We start from the raw sequence: 16,618 nt of genomic DNA on the forward strand, positions 1-16,618 counted from the left end.
TATTCCATCGCAAAAGTCGAAATTTCCGACGAATTTTTATTGCGTCAGAAATTTCCGACGAATTCAACAATTCCATCTAAAATTTTCAGAGAATACGTATTCGTCAAAATATATGTACTTTTCCGACGGATTTTCCGTCGGAAAGTACCTTATCCGACGGATTTTTATTTCGTCTGATTATAATTTAAAGAAAAAGAAAAAATGAAACTTTTCAAAAGAACCCTATAAAATACCCTTCTCTTTTCTTGTTTAAACAACATTTAATTGATTAATTAGTGTTGATTGATTACCTTAAACAAACTTTTAATTAATTAAATTCACATAGTATCTTGTGTTAAATAAAGAATAGAATTGAATAATTAATTTTTGTTTGATCACTTAAGACAAGGCGAATATTGTTTATTTATTGTTCCTTTTCACGAATATTTAATTAAATAAAGAATAACGACTTTTGCAATGTAATTCCTACGTGATTAATGCTTGTAAATAAAATCAACTAACTTAGTTTTTAGGTATCACGTTGCATATATTGTTTGGTAATAAAATTGTGAAAAATGAAGAGCTAGTAGAGGCCACACTAGGGCTAAAATAACGATTCCCCCCTAAAGGGAACGTTATTTTAGTACCCTCGCTCCGGAACTCATTTCAGGTACAAGTAGACCAATTTGGGCATAGGTAAACTTACGATTCGTGCTAAATATCCCTTGAACTCTGCTTGGGAGAAAGGCATGAACGAGGTTTATGAGTTTTCGTAAAACTCATTGGCGACTCCTTACTAGTTTCTTACAAAAAGCATAATAATAGGATCTAATTTAAGGTCCCCCAAATAGTAAGGAATTTAAATCCTAATACACCCTAAAAAGTGTAAAGGCCTAGGCTTTTAAAGGACCATGGGCATATAAGGAGAAGGATCCCCTACTATGGGCACACCCTCCTTACAATGGTGACTTCATTGGGGACTTAGAGGTTATAAGATTAATTTTTAGTTATGGTCCAAGGTTTCCAACACTAGGTTGCCTATGGACTGTAACGAGAATAACTTGGATAATCTCTAGTTAGAGAGCGAGACTTGAACACATAATAAATTCCTTTTTTGCAAAAGTAAAAGCCAAACAAGAAACATTGCATCATGCATAATCATAGCACACTATAACCCATGGGGATTGGCTCATTGATTAGGGGTTGCCAACACTAGGCTTCTATCCCGAAATCAATAACAATCATCCCACCCATATCGCCAACAAATATTGGGAGAACTATGTCATGAAGCAACAAGTTGAGTGATTGATTTGTGCATTGTTTCTTATGATATAATACCCGAGCCCAAGGAAAACTCAAAATTAATATAACCAAAATGCATAAATAACAAGATTAGAAAAAGACTAAATTACCCTTGAAGTGTGCTTCGCTCGACCATCGGACCTCTTACTTGAGAAAGATAAGCCTCGCAAGCGCAACGGCCTCCGAAGATATCCTCCCACAATGTGACCCCGGCCGGTCTCTTGCTTGGAGGTTAGCCAAGCCGGACTAATTCTCTCGAGTAATTAATGAACTTATAGGTTTTCTCTCAAGTGGAGATGCCTAAATGAGTTCTTACTCGAGTGAGTTTTCCCAATTCCCAAAGGGGATATTTATAAGGAAACTCAAGTGAGAAATCCACTCTCCCATCAATGTGGGAGAGTTGGTAAAGTCAATTTTCTCCTTTTATTTTTAAATAAAAAACAAAAGAAAAAAGCCAACAACTAATTAATCATCAAGTGGAATTCTAAGAGGAGAGATAGGTAAGGACCACAAGGGAAAAGGGGGGACAAATACTTGATCCCCAAGGCACCAAAAACCGGCTCCCCTATTGTCAAATGCGCCAATGGGCTGCTGCCACGTGGCAAGCCAAGCCTTGGCACCCAAGCAGCCTAGCTGGGGCTTGGTGTGCGGTTGGCCGAAGCCCCATGCGTGCAATGCTGTTAGCACTGCTAGCTCATTGTTGCGACTGCCCCCGCACATGCTAGCATGGCTTGCTAACCATGTGCTAGCAGCCTTGCTTGCAATGGTGCGCTAGCATGCCGCAGCACCAGCCTAGGCTCGGCTTAGTGTGCATGCTAGCCACCTTGCTATACCAAATGCCCCTAGCACTCGGTTTGCTCGAGGCATTCTGATGATAGGGGTATTTTGGTAAATTGTTGATTAATTATTGATTTTACCGTCTCGTCTTTTATTTATTCGAATCGACTTGGACGCTCGGTTTCGACGCTCCTAGCTCGATTTCTGACTTCTTAAATATTTAATACTCGAGTGGCTCATTAATTTCTTCAGAATTAATTCGTCGTGTCGGATCGTCAGTTGCTTGGGTGTGTCCCGAAGGGTTCAGTCAGGATTAAGCTGTAATATTAATTATGCATTAACATTACTGATCGGAAGCGGCCTCCACCTAGGCATTCCGATCACTTGAACTTACTAAATAATTAGCTTTCCAATAGCTCCGAACCCTATATCGGAATAATACACTTGTTCGAAGGACACCATTCCTTTCAATCTTCCACTTGTTCTTCCGGACAAGTGTGCTTTTAGTGTATAGCCTTTTTCCTATGTCTCTTCATGAACTATAAGGTAAGATTAGTCATCATCCTTATTACGTCCAGAAGTGTTTCTTGAAATCTGAGTTCGACTGTCAACAAACAGATGATTTCTAAAATCCATCCGAGCACGGCCATGCATTTTCACAGTTTTGCTCTTCGAGAGGCCTTATAAACAACAAAGACATGTTCCCTATTGTTTTTAGGGGGACATTTCTAGTATTGTAATGTCAGCTTCTCTTACTAAGAGGACCTTGCCGCCTGAGTGTTGCCGTTATAATCTCCATGTATGGCTGACGTTTGACTAACATCAAAACGAACTAGTACTCAAACAAGAGAACTCACAATACTTATGGTCGAGGAAAGAGGTTCTGATAGTTATAATGAGAAGTATACTTATGACAATTTTTAAATCTCATAAAGTATTCTCATAGGTCGATCTAGTATGGTTCTAAACCAATACCTGTGCAAATGATTTATGACAATCATGTCCTTGTAGCACAAGAAACTGTGCTATAAATCAAACTACACACTAATCTCAAGCGGTCATTAATCGTCCATCATTTAAATGACCTCGATTAGGGATAATTTTCGATTATAATATTCAATGTTCACTTAATAGGTGTTTCTTTATCCAAGACTGGTCTTGATACCCTATTTTGAATATTCTCATAATTGAATGGACTCAATATTTAATACTAAACTACAATTAAATAGAAATGGAGTGATAAAATTGCATGAAATTAAATTACTCTAAAACCTAAATGGTTCATCTTAGTGTCTTACATTAACATGTTCAAAAATTAATTAAAACACTAAACAGGGAAATCAACACCAATCTCCAACGTGCCTGATTCCCATTGCCTCAACGTGCTTGTTGTGCTTCACTTGAGGAAAAGGTTTAGTAAGTGGATCGGCTACATTGTCGTCCGTTCTAACTTTACAAATTATGATTTCACCCACTAATTTCCATTCTCTTATCATGTGAAATCGCCGCTTGACATGTTTGACCTTCTGATGTTCCCTTGGCTCTCTGGCTTGAGCAATAGCTCCATTGTTGTCACAATAGAAGGTTGTTGGACCCTTGATGGAGGGTACAACATCAAGTTCACCAACGAACTTACGAATCCAAACTACCTCCTTAGCCGCTTCAGTAGCTGCCAAGTATTCGGCTTCAGTTGTAGATTATACAATTGTGCTCTACTTTGCACTCTTCCAACTAAACGCTCCTCCATTTAGATAGAACACATATCTAGACTATGATTTGAAATCGTCTTTGTTTATTTGGAAGCTTGCGTCGATATAACCTCCAACAACTAATTCTTCTGAGCCACCATATACCAGGAATTTATCCTTGTTCCTTTTCTGGTACTTTAGGATATTCTTGCCTGCAGTCCAATGCGCCTCTCTTGGGTCTGATTGGTATCGACTTGTAGCACTCAAGGCATACGATACATTTGGCCTAGTACATATCATGGCATACATGATCGATCCAATAAGCGAATCATATGGAATTTGATTCATCCTTTCTCGCTCATCAGGTGTCTTTGGACACTACTTCTTGCTTAAGGTTATGCCATGTGACATGGGTAGTTAACCTCTTTTGGCCTCCTGCATACTGAATCGTGCCAGTACCTTATCAATATATGTACTCTGGCTCAATCCAATCATCCTCTTAGATCTATCCCTATAGATCTTGATGCCCAATATGTACAGAGCCTCTCCCAAGTCTTTCATTGAAAAATATTTTCCAAGCCAGGCCTTTACAGACTCTAGCATCGGAATGTTATTTCCAATGAGCAATATGTCATTGACATATAAGACTAGGAAGGCGATGTCACTCCCACTGACCTTCTAGTAAACATAAGCTTCATCTGGATTCTTGATAAAACCAAACTTACTGATGGCTTCATCGAATCGCAGATTCCAACTTCTGCTAGCTTGCTTTAGCCCATAAATGGAATTTTTAAGCTTACATACTTTCCCAGCATTGTTTTGGTCAACAAAACCTTCAGGATGTGTCATATACACAGTTTCTTCAAAAATTCCATTAAGGAAGGCAATTTTGACGTCCATCTGCCATATTTCATAGTTGTAATATGCAACAATCACTAGGAGGTTAGCCGTAGCCCCATGCGCGCAACGATTCTAGCAGTGCTAGCACGCTGCTAGCTAGCTAGCTAGCACTGCTAGCTCATTGCTACGGCTGCCCCCGCACATGCTAGCATGGCTTGCTAGCCATGTGCTGGCAGCCTTGCTAGCAATGGTGCGCTAGCATGCCGCAGCACCAGCTAGCCACCCAAGGCTCGGCTTGGTGTGCATGCTAGCCACCTTGCTATACCAAATGCCCCTAGCACTCGGTTTGCTCGGGGCACTCTAATGCTAGGGGTATTTTGGTAAATTATTGATTAATTACTGATTTTACCGTCTTGTCTTTTACTTATTCGACTCGACTTGCGATGCTTGGTTTTGACGCTCCTACCTCGTTTTTTGACGTCTAAATATTTAATACTCGAGTGACTCATTAATTCCTTCCGAATTAATTTGTCGTGTTGGATCGTTAGTTGCTTGGGTGTGACCCGAAGGGTTAAGTCAAGATTAAGCTGTAATATTAATTATGCATTAACATTACTGATCGGAAGTGGCTTCCAGCTCGGAGGCATTCCAATCACTTGAACTTACTGAATAAATAGCTTTCCAATAGCTCCGAACCCTTTATCGGATTAATACACTTGTTCGAAGGACACCATTCCTTTCATGTTCTTCGTTTGACAATGGGGAATAAGTACTTTGACGTAGAAAAGTTTTCTCCTCCTACAGGACTCACTTTACAAGAAAAGTTTGTAGCTATGGACTTGCCAATATTCAAGGTGACCAATTATACAAAAAAATCATTTGATGAGTTTTACTGGCACCATGGCTTTAAAGAGAGTTAATCCTAAGCTCTATACTTTGACTTTCCCTTCATGTCTAGACCAAGCCATGAGAGAGTGGTACTATAGGCTAGATGCTAAATATTAAACCACATGGGAAGATGTAGTCTCGGCTTTCATCACGTAATATGAGAGTAACGTAGATTTCAAATCAACTTTGCGTGAACTTGAAATGCTCAAGCAAGGAGACGGCGAAGGTTTCTTTGCTTTCTATGGTAGATGGCGAGAAAAGGCTGCCCATCTTACCCAAAGGCTACCAAAACTCGAGTTGGTACAAAAATTCATTGACAATTGTCATGAAAAATACAACAAACATCTACACTACCTTAGTTTAGACACTTTTCAAAAGATCTATTCTGTGGCTACTAGGATTGAAGATGATCTTGCTAAAGAAAAGGCAAACAAGCATCATCATCATCAACCTAAGAATAACTACAAAAAGGGGAATGATAACACTTCATCCTCTATTGATGTATTTACGACTTCCACGCAGTATAATGGCATAATGCAATATAATGATCCACGGAAAAGGTGGTCAAGAGAAAGAAAATTTACGCAATTTCCTGTAAGCTATAAAGAGTTGATAGAAAAACTAAATGAAAAAGGATTGCTCGCACCAACAGGGCCAACGCCAATCACTCCTCCAGAAAAAAAGAAACTCTTAATGGGATGGCAATGCCTATTGTGCTTATCATAGAGGTGTTGGACATGATACTAAACTTTGTTTTGTCCTAAAGCACAAAATTCAAGACTTAGTAGATGATGGGAAAATTCCAAAGCCTAAACCCAATAATAATATTTCCCCTTTGGGAATATTTCACATTAATGAGGATCATATGGGAAGTGATACATTTAATCCTTTGGATTATATCAATCCCATAGGGATGCCTCTAACCACAACACTCATAGGGCCAACTAATGAAGTGTGTGGGTTATGGGATGACGACTTCCATGACTTATATGTCTCTAAATATGTCGTCGTCCCACCTTCACCTTGTCTCCAAAGCGAAACAAGTGGAATGCTTGATTGGGATCGTTTCTTGGGGAAATCACAAGACTTATCGAATCTCAGCAATGGCATTAAGCACAACTCATGGAACATCTTGAAATGAAGGCACAATCAAAGCCTCTAAAATAATGTTTGTTAACGAGTCCCACAACTAACCCAAACGAGATAGATCATCTAACTCTTTTTGGGCGAGTTTATCAAACACAACCAAATAGATCTTCAACTAATCCAAATCAAATTCAAAATCCAGTACCACCTCCACCTGAGGTAGAAGATCCATTGGTCAAACAACTTCGCCAATCTAAGGCGAATGTTAGCATTTAGGAACTCCTAATTACTTCTAAAGAGCATAGGAATTCTCTTATGAATGCTCTAACTGCTTTGTCCGTAAGTACAGACACAACTCCACAGGATCTCGCTAACTTGTCTACTAGCGAAAAATCCAAGAAATCGATCATTTTTACTAATGATGATTTGCATTCAAAAGACACTACCCACAACAATGCATTATATCTAACTGTGGGGTGCAAGGGATACAACACCCCCTTTACTTTAGTGGATAATGGGTTTGTCGTGAACGTATGCCCATTACGAACTGTGAAATATTTAGGCCTTAATCCAGAAAAAGATTTTCATTCGACAACACAAAGCATTAGGGCCTATGACAATTCAAGGAGATCGGTGTGTGGAACTGTTAAGCTACCGATTACCACAGGCCCAATACAAAAGATGGTTGAATTCCATGTCATGGACATTAAACCTACATTCAATCTTCTTCTTGGACGTCCTTGGATACATGAGCTTGGAGCAATACCATCTTCGCTCCACCAAATGATTAGGTTGAACTATCAAGGTCTTCCTATGATTATACATGCTTCTCCTCTTAAAATAGCAATAAACGATCAATCCCTTTTGGAAATAAACCATGATAATGATGAAGAGGACATGTGGGGATTCGCCACGGAGGCAATTTGTACACTAGAAATGGAGGAAAGCCTTGAAGAACCATTCAAGCTTGATCAATATTCCACCCCAATAGTAAACAAAATCTTATTAAAGAGTAGTTACTTTCCTATGATGCCTTTGGGAATAAGAATAAAGAAATGTCTTTTACTTCCTATCCTAAAGAAAAGCTTTTCTTTTGGATTGGGATATAAACCAACCAAAGAGGAACTCAAATCTCACGATGCTAAGATCAAAGCAAGTAGGGACAATAACAAGAAAGGGATAATCTCTTTACTCCCATCCTATAATCAAACCCTCAACAGACAATTCGTTAGGGAGGCAGAAGATTACCCATGCTATGAATTTCCAAAACCACTAGTTTTAGAAGGTATCAAGAAGCCTGGATTTGAAATATTCCATGATTGCTACTTCTTAAATGACGATTTCGAAATCGTACAATCAAAACACCCAACTCCAGGGTGCTATATATGATAGGCAAGCATTTAACTTGCTATTTGGACTAGAGCAAAACCATGTTGCTGCAATGACTAATCAAAATGCCATCCAAGATGAAGCTTGACCCTACCTCATGGATCACCCCTTCCAGGAAACTTTTGAGCATGGATGGAGAAAGACTTTCAAGTGGATTAACCATAGAGGTGACAAGCTGGAGATCACCACACGTAAAGGAGAAATGCTCGAAGAATCCGACAATGAGTCTAGCTTAGGCTTTAAGGAAGCTGAAAATTTAGGCCTTGTGGCCATTACTGAGTCTTTATATTCTAGTTCTAATGATGAGGATCCCAAAGAGGATTCTCCTCTTGACGTACTTTCTTTTGATTTGAATAATATGAGCTCTATTTCTGAGTATATGCCTTCTCTTGAATCTTTTGAATGCTATAATAATCAATCTAATGAAGATGATAACATTAATAAACTGGTTGAATTAATGAATGAACGAGAACAAAAGAATCCTGTAATTAAAGAAATTAAAACAGTCAATATAGGAACTAATGAAAATAAGAAAGAAGTCAAATTGGCTTAACATTAAATCCGGAAGAGTGATCAACCCTGATATCAACGCTTAAAGAATTCGAAGACGTGTTCTCTTGGTCATACAAGGACATGCCTAGGATAGATAGGGAAATCGCGGAACACACCATTCCCTTGAACCCTACCTCTAAACCAGTAAAACAAAAACTTCGACGAATGAAACCTGATGTCGCTTTGAAAAGAAAAGAAGATGTACAAAAACAATTAGACGCTGGCTTCATTTGCGTATGTAATTACCCAAAATGGGTAGCAAACATCGTCCCTGTCCCTAAAAAGGATGGACGAGTTCGCATGTGTGTCGACTTTAGGGACCTCAACAAGGCTAGCCCTAAAGACGATTTTCCTTTACCTTATATTGACATATTGGTAGATAACATGACTGAACATGCGATGTTATCCTTTATGGATGGATACGCAAGTTACAACCAAATTCTAATTGCAAAAGAAGATGAAGAAAACACATGTTTTATTACCCATTGGGGTACGTATTACTATACAGTCATGCCATTTGGTCTAAAAAATGCAGGAGCTACGTACCAAAGAACGGCTACGACTCTCTTGCATGATATGATGCGATCGTGAAGTCTCAAGATAGAATAGGACACATAAAAGCTTTACGCAAATTCTTCACTCGCATAAAAGAATATAAAATGTGATTGAATCCACAAAAATGCACCTTTGGAGTTACTTCCGGCAAGTTACTCGGATATGTAGTAAGCACACATGGTATTGAGATCGATCCTTCCAAAATAAAGGCAATTGTTGATATGCCTCCCCCCGAACAGAAAAATAAATTAAGGGGTTCCTTGGCAAACTACAGTACATTAGTCGATTTATTAATAAGTTGACAATGACTTGTGAGCTAATATTCAAAAAACTGAAAAAAAGAAGAAAACATGAATGTGATGATCAATGCCAAGAGGCCTTTGAGAAAGTCAAAGACTATCTCAAAAGTCCACCAATTTTAGCACAACCAGTACCCAAAGTACCTCTTAGGGTATACATTACCGTTATAGATATGGCCACAGGAGCCATGTTAGCACAAGAGGTAGAAAAACTAGAGCGTGCAATATAATATATAAGTAAAAAATTTATTCAATGTGAAACAAAGTATAGCGCCTTGGAAAAAACAAGTTTAGCATTAATGTGGGCAACCAAAAAATTACGACATTATATGCTACCCCACACCACTCATGTGATTTCACAACATGATTCGATAAATTATTTGTTTGAACAACCACCCATACAAGGAAGAATATCCAAATGGTTGGTAATGTTGGCCGCAATTGAACTAAAATATATTCTTGAAAAATATTTAAAAGGAAAGGTAATATCCGATTTTCTAGCTCAACATCCTATTCAAACAAGTCATGCAGAAACTACTCATCTTCTGGATGAAGAAATTCTCATGACACAAGATGACAAGTGGGTAATGTACTTCGACAGTGCATCCAATCAAAAAGGATGTGGTGTAGGAGTGTTACTCATAAGTCCAGAGGGAGCACATACTCCAATCTCTTCCAAACTAGACTTTAAGGCTACTAATAATGTCGCGGAATGTGAAGCATGCATTATTGGATTAGAAACAGCAGCTAGCATAGGTGTGCAAAAATTAGAGGTCTATGGAAATTCAAGTTTGATAATAAATCATATACTTAAAAAATGAAAAATTAAGAACTCCGGAATGATATTATACCAAGCACACCTAGAGCAACTCATCGAGCATTTTGATTATATTGACTTCAAATATCTCCAAAGGGATGAGAATCAATTTGCTAATGCGCTAGCAAAATTAGCCTCAATGATCAACATTCCAGATCACTTAAATATGATGCCATTATGCGTTAATAGAAGAAATGACCCAGCTTATTGCAACGTAATAGAGGAAATAAATGACATCGAAGGAGAAAATCCTTGGTATGATCATATCCTCCAATACTTACTCATGGCACATATCTTGCAATACTTCATCAAAAGACCAACGAGCTTTGAAAACGCTCGCAGCCCAATATGGTTTAGTAAATGGTCAATTATGCAAAAAGGGACCGAATGGGCAAAGCTTATTGTGTATAGACCAACTTGAATCCACACGCCTTATGGAGGATACTCACAAAGGCGTTTGTGGACCTCACATGAATGGAAAAATGCTTGCTAAAATAATCTCACGACAAGGATACTTTTTGGTCCACAATGGAACATGATTGCATACAATATTTCAAAAATTTTCCAAAGTGCCAAATTTTCTCTAATTTACAACACCTCCCACCATCCGAACTATATAACCTCACTTCCCCTTGGCCCTTTTCAACGTGGGGAATTGACATAATTGGTAATGTTTCTCCAACAGGAGTAGGAGGACACGAGTATATACTAGTAGCCATCGATTACTTTATTGAGCGGATCGAGGCCGCTTCTTACGTTAACGTCACTTCTAAATATGTCGTAAAGTTTCTCAAACAAAACATATTTTGTAGATATGGAGTTCCACATGAACTAATTAGTGACCAGGGATCTCAATTCAAAGCGAAAGTTGAGACCCTCTTAGCTCGTTATAAAGTAAAACATCATCAGTCGTCTCCATATAGACTCCAAATGAATGGAGCAGTAGAATCGGTGAATAAAAATATAACAATCATCATCAAGAAAATGGCAGAAAATTATAAGGACTGGCCGAACAAACTACACTTCGCCCTATGGGGTTATAGAACATCCATACGAACATTAATAGGAGTAACTCCATACTCCTTAGTTTTCGGCATGGACCCAGTTCAACCAGTTGAACAAGAAATACCATCCCTGCGCATCATACTCGAAAGTAAGCTACCGGAAGCTGAATGGGTACGAGCAAGGTATGATGAACTTTTATTCCTCGATGAACGACGATTAAACTCTTTGAATCATGTACAATTCTACCAACGACAGATCGCGTGACACTTTAACAAATGGGTACGACCCCGTAATATTAAAGAAGGTGACTTTGTACTAAAAGAGGTTAAGGTTCCACCGACCAATCCAAGAGGGAAATTCAAACCTAATTGGATAGGACTATACCGTGTAATTGAAATTCTATCAGGAGGAGCCGTTCGATTAATGGATATTGGTAGCGATGAAATCCATCAACTAATAAACATTGATCGACTTAAAAAGTATTACATATAAAAATCTAGATAAACTCGTTCATTCATAATTAACAATCACGTTTCTTAGCATTCAAATAAAGATTCTAAGTGTTATGGACGGTAAAGCTCATAACACTTAGGGGAGGTGTAATAAAAAAATATATTATATATACCATTCAAAGTGTAAAGATTTTTTCGAACTTTACGAAAAAAAACTCTTCACACTTGGGGGGTAATAATGATTAAAAAACGATCATAGCACAGGTGTCGCGCGCAACTAAATGAGTTACGCGCGGATGTCACAACAGAATAAGTTGCGCGCCACCTGATGACGAACTACAAACCCAGGATTTTACGCTTGAATAAATATTGATTTTTACTGGCGATTAAATTAAGGGCGTTTCCAAGCATTATGTGTACTCGGAAAACAACAAAATTAAACGTTAATTTAAATTATTTAAACAAACTTTGATTATTTTTTCATTTAATTTCTACAAAAGAATTAAAGAAAAATAATAAATAAAAATAATATATCTTCGCAAAAAACTACGCAAAGACCTGATTTCGTAATACAAATACGTAGGAAATCTTTTTGATTTGGTCATATAAATAAAAAAAATAAAAAAAAAAAAATAGCTCATTTTTATTCCAAACAAGATTCAAAAAAAAAAAAAAAAAAAATCATAGAACTAGATAATAAGTAATTCAAAAAAAAACATAAAAGTGATTACACTTTATTAAAAAAACATAGAAGTAAAACATAAAAGGTTTTACTATATCCTCAATCGTCACAGTTGAAGGAGGAGTAGTTTCCATTGCAGTACTCTCAACAACCTTAGAGCTTTCTCCTTCTGCCTTCTTTTTGACCCAAACATTGTTTTTCAATTTAGGTATAGGGGGCCTTTCAACACTTTTTCTCTTGTCTTTAGCATTGGACGAAGTCTTCTTACGAGGATTTGATGAAGGTTCTTTAAACTTTATTCCTTGTTGCGCAGGTTTTGGAGCAACCTTCCTCTTAGGTTCCCTTGAACGAGCCTTAGGTGATGAGGAGAAGTCTAATTTTCTTCTCACTCCTTTGTTTTGACCAGTGGGAGGATTTTTTATGGTCGATTGCATCGAAAGTTTGGGTAGATTGCGAGCCGAGGCGGCTTGACTTTGTTGACGAGCTTTGTTTAACTTTCTCTTATCCGCCGCGTTCATCCAAGCCATGTAAAAGGAAGAGAGTACTATGCTTGTCGTAGGACTTTGCACCACCCACTTAGGAAGACTAGACCAATATTCCATCCAATGTGGGATCCTTTCGGCCTTAAAAGTCACATCCTTGGGAGCATGACAATCATGTGGGGGAATAATTTGCTTCATCCCGTATTGTCTCATTACCCTGCTAGGAAGATGTAAGTAGTACTAGAAAGGCCTAAAAGCCTAATGTAGGGACAATTGAAACTATTCCTGATCATACTACTTATGTTCCACCAAGGATTCACAAGCGTATGTTGGGAACCCCGTGACAGAAAAAAGATGTCCATTCTTCTTCATTCTTATGTTTGTAAAGAATAAGAGAACGTCCTCACTCCGTTAGCCTCAAGATTTTGTGGCTGATCAACAATCAGCAAGCGCTCCATGAGCCAAATCTAAAATGAAAAATAAGGAAAAAAAATTAGCTCGAGGCATTACGACAGCAGGTGGCGTGCGCATGAAAGAAGGTCGTGCGCGCCAGCCGCGCGCATCCTGGTATATTGCACTGGTCAGACCAGCGCAACTTCCAGAGTTGCGCTGATTAACGACCAAAAAAAAGAACATACGTGTAATAGGAGTGGACTCCCCGTGAAACCATTCTCGTTTGGATCTCCTCTAAGACGGTTCAAGCAAAGTACGGTTTCCGCCAAAGCCAATGGAACGAGTGAATGACATCCCTCTATTTGCTCCACTATGGACACCATTGAATAATCCCCATGTTCTTTGCCTGTCCTAAGTAAACAATTGACAACAAGACAAAAACACAAAGCACAAAGTTTAAAACGTTGTTTAGTCAAGTTGTCACAAGGAGCGACGAAGTGTTCAATAAATTGAATTAAATTCACGCCTTCTTCTGTCCCAATTTTGGCCATGTCATTGTCATTCAAGCCAAAGAATCGTTGAAACGAAGGTTTCGAATCTAACAAGGTAAGGTCATACGTCACAGGAAGAGTATTTGCAGGGAAGCCTAGTAGAGCCTCAAACTCACCAGGTAATGGGACAAATTCATCCCCCTTAAAAAGAAAAAGATGGTGATTCGAGTCCCAATGATTAACTACAGCATGGAAGAAATCGAAATTTATGTTGAGTTGCATTTAACTTAATAGGGGGTTAAGGTGGTATATTTTAAAGGCTAATTTATCCTCAGTAGAAAGGAAACTGACCCATTATTTCAAACGTTGCTCAAACGTTTTCACCATTGTTCAAACAAAAAAAGAGAACAAGAATAGATTTAAAAGCCTACACGAAACCACGTTTAAATAGATTCAAACGAGATAATTTTTTGGCAATTTTCGCCCAAAGGAAAGTTCATCTACAGGTGGCGCGCGCATCTCACGAGTTACGCGCACCTGCAACGCTTAACTGATTTACATGCGCGCGACGGCCACGCGCAACCCACCAAATTGCACGCGCCCTATTCTGTCGCGACATGTTTGTTGGTTTATTTCCGTATTTCGGACTACCAAATAATGAAATATCAACAAAATCTTATGACTAATCCATACGCTTGCCTTTGTCAGTATTGTTTCCTTTCTTTATTCTTCTTTTATATTTTATTTTCTTTTTTTTTTTTTTTTCTTAACTTCCTTTTTATTTTTTTATCTTTTAAGTTCTTTTTTTTCTTTCCTCCTTTTATGTTTCCCCTTTGTTTTTTTTCGGATTTTTCTTTTCTTTTTACATTATTTTTTCGAGAGGGGTAAGTCGGGAACCCTTTCCCTCCCTTGAAAATTTTTTCATTATTTTTCGCTTTTAAATACTTATGGAAATAAATAAAAACAAAATATGATATATACAAAAAAGTGTCATGTGTACAACAGTAAAAATAAAAAAAAAATGTACAATGATTAATATACGCATGTGTAATAACTTTGATAAGAAAATAAAACAAGACTTACCGCGGCCATCCGATGATCAAGGCATGACAAAGCCACGAGGGCTCTCCGATAAACAGCTCGGAAAGCACGCATAGTCCTCACCATGCCATTCACATTCTCCCGCGGAACCTGTTCTAAAAGTAATAACAACAAAGGATAGTTATAAAAATGTATATGATATATGAAAAAGAAAAGATATACATGTACAGAATAAACATACCGACTCAACCGTCACTGGTACAAACGGTATGTCCTCAACCAGCGCCGCCGGAAGCGTCTCACGAATTACCGACCCAAAAGCGTCGGTATACGTCACCTCCTCCGTAGGAGGCACCCAACCACCCAGCTCGACTAGCTAAAATATACTTCCTCCATTTCTATTTACTTGACTTATAGCCCTTTGGCACGCAATTTAAGGAAGAGATTAAAGAAGATAAATATAAGCTAAATAAAAAAAAATTAATGTCATGAAACCCCAATTTATCCCTTTTATTGGTGGTTTAATTTTTTTGTATTAAAATATCGTTTGTCTTCTTTAATTAACTCCTTAAATTGTGTGCCATGGGACTATAGGTCAAGTAAATTGAAACGGAGGAAGTATACAGTAAAAAGAGTCAAATTTCTGAACAATAGATAAAGAAAGAAAAAAAAAAGAAAAGAAAAATGCTAACCGGGACAAAAGCTAGGAAAGGAGTCATCCTAGATGCAACAAACGCTGGGTAAGACACATCCGGTAGCGCCAATTGCTTCGCTGGATAAACTAGGATTGCCTGGGCTCGATCCTCGGTAGACAACAGATCCGGACGCAATATTTGGATTAAAGGATCCGCAGGAACCAAAGGCTCCTCGGACGCAAACTGCCAGAGTAAATGCTCGCATAAAAATAAAGCGTCTGTCCTTTGGAGCATAGAAAGTCCCTGATAAAGGGCCCGAAAACGGCAGCAAACTGCGCGTTCTCGAACGGCCTCAGGGACCCTGACGATCAAACTCCAAGTATGGAGATCAAACTACAAAACACAATAACATGAGAAGGCCACTCGAAAAAAAAATATACATATGTGTGTTGTCAAAACCATACTCATCGACGCACGAGTCGTCGAAAGAATCCTCTGGAAAAAGTCGCCGGCTTCAGTAGCTCGCTTATTCCTTATCATGACCAAACGATGGCCGCTAGGAAAACGAGCCTCCACAAGATGAAAACCAGTCCTTAGACACGTGTTTTCATCTTGTGGACAAAAGTGCTAAGAGAGTTGCCGATTTTCTTCTCTCTCACTAGATTTGGATATATGCCTCTATTCCTAAGTCATGTATTTCTATCTTGTGGACCCCGAATACTGCATTTTGGCAAGCGAGTGTCAAAACCTTATTCATGTGTTAGGCTACAAACGCCAAAAAACCTCTCTTTTATCATCTTTTAACTTGTTAAAATCATAGACTAATGTTTCAATAACATATCGAGGGACTTTAGATCAACGATGCCATAATTGAGAGGATATCATCCTCTTTACTCTTTTTAAATCGATATCTTCTAATGACATGACATCACCAAGGACAGCCTTTACTTATAAAAGTGTTCTCCACTTGCAAAGGGTGAATCTAGATTCTTTAGTGCACTAAAACTAGAAAATACCTTTTCTAACCATAGCAGCTACTTGTCTCGAACATTTAGCAAATCGAGAATAGTTTTGACATTTTCAACACACTACTGAAAGATTCCTTATTCTTAAAGGAACTTCACAAAATGAGTCTCGGATTTATTTCTAACGAGGGGGAAAACTAGGTCATTAACTAATCCTCCCTAAGCCAAACAAAATTATAAACACTTAACAAACCTAAATACAATTATAGAGGTAAGTCAAGAGTCGAAACCAAAGGAACG

The sequence above is a fragment of the Chenopodium album genome, chromosome 15, assembly GCF_948465745.1.
Source record: "Chenopodium album chromosome 15, dcCheAlbu1.1, whole genome shotgun sequence".
In the NCBI taxonomy this organism is placed as follows: domain Eukaryota; kingdom Viridiplantae; phylum Streptophyta; class Magnoliopsida; order Caryophyllales; family Amaranthaceae; genus Chenopodium; species Chenopodium album.